This window comes from Triticum urartu, chromosome 6 (genome assembly GCF_003073215.2).
Source record: "Triticum urartu cultivar G1812 chromosome 6, Tu2.1, whole genome shotgun sequence".
NCBI lineage: Eukaryota > Viridiplantae > Streptophyta > Magnoliopsida > Poales > Poaceae > Triticum > Triticum urartu.
Window position 1 is genome coordinate 520,031,688 of NC_053027.1, and position 2,680 is coordinate 520,034,367.

The 2,680-nt window shown below is 50.7% G+C and overlaps 1 pseudogene; it reads right to left on the minus strand.

Moving 5' to 3' along the window:
* Positions 1 to 450: 450 nt before the first annotated feature.
* On the minus strand, positions 451 to 2,210 carry LOC125514796 (annotated as a pseudogene).
* Between the last annotated feature and the right edge of the window lie 470 nt (positions 2,211 to 2,680).

The window sequence follows — 2,680 nt, forward strand, 5'->3', positions numbered from 1 at the left end:
AAGATATTATTTTTTCTGATAATATTTTCAAAATGTTAGTTATGATGCAACTTTAATCTATAGCACACGGTCTGTTTTTCTTTCGGACAAGCGACAACCTGGATTGCAAATAAACACCTCACTAAACTGGACTGAGACAAAATAAAACATTGATAACCACACATGCACACCTCTCTAAAACCTCACAGGGGAAAGGCAACAGATTTCTCCTCGTATTCCGAGCACGCGCTGGAGAGAGATGCATTAGGATTGACCGCATTCAAACACTTCTGAGTTGTGTGAGCACCGACGTCATCGTCGGCGAGAGTGAGAAAGACGATAAGCGGCAACACAAATGTGATGCCCTGTTAAAAAAAGGACGTGGATCTATTTGGGTCTTAAGACATGGTTATTGAGTTAGAGGATTGTGTTATTTTTTCTTTCGTCGTAACGCATGGACACTTTTTCTAATACTACATAAATACTTCCTTTGTACCAAAATAGATGTCTCTGACTTGGTTCAATTTTGGACGGAGGGAGTACATTACTTAACACACATACTATAAAAAGAAGTTGACTCACACGTACGGTAAAACAAGCATCACGGCATGCACTGGCGCACTGCGAAGCCACCAGCGAAAACATTACACACGCATACACAAATTATCTACGATACACCACTTCAATACGTCCCAAAATACTCTTGTTCGGGACTCTGGCACGTACGACCACGTCCCTAATCACGCGGTGGCGATGGGCGCGGCGTCCGCCTTCATGGCCTGGAAGCGCGGCTCCTTGGCCTCGAACTTGTGGAGCAAGTACAAGTTCATGTAGTCCTCGAACACGAACCTCGGGTACACGGCGCTCCCGGCACGCTTGGACAGCTCCTCGAGGAGCGCCGGGGCCGGGAAGATGACGGCGTCGGCGCTGGGGTTATAGAAGGAAGCGAGGGACATGCGGTTGCCGTCGGGGCGGGTGAGCACGCGGTGCATCACGCTCTTGTACCGCCCGTTGGTGATCACCTCCAGCTGGTCGCCGATGTTAACGACGATAGCGTGGCGCATGGGCGGCACGTCCACCCATGCCCCGTCCTTGAGGAGCTGCAGCCCGCTCACCCGGTCGTCCTGGAACAGCAGGATGACGCCGCCGGCGTCGGTGTGCGCGCGGAGGCCGTCCACCAGGTCCGGCCGCGGGCACGGCGGGTAGCTGCTCACCTTGGTGCCGAACGTCGGGCCCTTGGACCCGGCAAAGGCCCGCTTCAGGTAGCCCTGCTCCAGGCCCAGGTTCTCGCACAGCAGGTCCAGCACCTTCTCCGCCAGCTTCTCGATCTCCGCCGCGAATTCCTTCATCACTTGCCTGCAACGACGACACGAAAAAGGCAAACAAGTGTCACTTTCTAAAAAGATGATTCCATTCCAATCGTGTTGGTTCCTGCTGCCAAATTAGTACGATTCTGATTTGCGCAACCAATCTTATCTCCTGTTGATATCCCAGTGGCAGTACTATAATTGCTGCATGGTGTTTTTTGAGCTGCTGTACGTGTGAGGACTAACAATAGGCTGCCTCGTCAGAAAGAGTTGAATCAATCTGTGGAATCTGATGCTATCTGTTGTCTCTTATGTTATTACTTAGTGATCAAGTAGCCGTAGTTAATTAATTAAGTAATCACGCGTGCGTGCGTGCGTACCTGTAGTGGTGGTCGAGGTCGGGCAGGTCGGCGAGGTTGGAGGCGGGAAGGTGGCGGACGAAGAAGGTGCTCTCCCAGTCTACGTCCTTCACGTCGTCGCCCTTCTCGCCGCCTCCAGCGTCTTCGCCGCGAACTCCTTGAACTGCTCCTCCCGGCAAGCCGCGTAGTGCGCCTTGCTCACCCGCTCCACCTCGTCCATCAGCTCGGCCGAGATGCCATGGTTCAGCAGCTGTGCGCACGGTGAGTTAATCATGTCAATAATCGTAGTACAGTACTACATATGCCTGCTTTCTACAAAATCAATCCACTATAATTCTGCTAAACGAATTGCATAGCATATGTGAGTGGCAGTGGCACCTCGAAGAATCCCCAGTTCTCGCAGGCATCGCGGATGACCCCCATGGTCGCGCCCCTTTCCCCGGTCTCAAGCTTCTCCATGTGGATCACCGGGAAGCTCAACGAGGCAGCGGCATTAGCAGGAAGTGCCATCTCTCTCTCTCTCTCTGTGTGTATGTGTGTGTTTGTGCTGAAGCAGAGAGTGTGTGTGCGTTCTGAGGCCGGTGTGAGTGCTCAATTTATAGGCGCGACCGTGCGAGGGAGAAGGCCGGGACGTAGGAGATTACGACACAGCTTAATCAGTTAACCGCTTTGTTCAATCAATATGGAATGAGGAACAAAGCTGTCTGGACGTACAAAACAAGCGAGATACTATGTCCCAGTTAGTTAGCTATATATAATCGACTTCGTGTAGCTAACCAAGTTGTCTCCAAGAATATCGCTTCTCGCTAATCAATATGCCCTTATGGAGACGGATCAGTATGATAAGCACTAACTGATAGGCTGATAGTCTACGCTCGCCATTATTTCATGTATATACCTAACCTAAGTAGTGTTCATGACTCTATGTCGTACGAATGGAGTTGTCTCTTACTTTATAGGTTGATAATGACAAGATTAGGGGTAGTGCACCTGACCCAGGCAACATATAGTGGAGTTTTGCTGTCAACAAATATG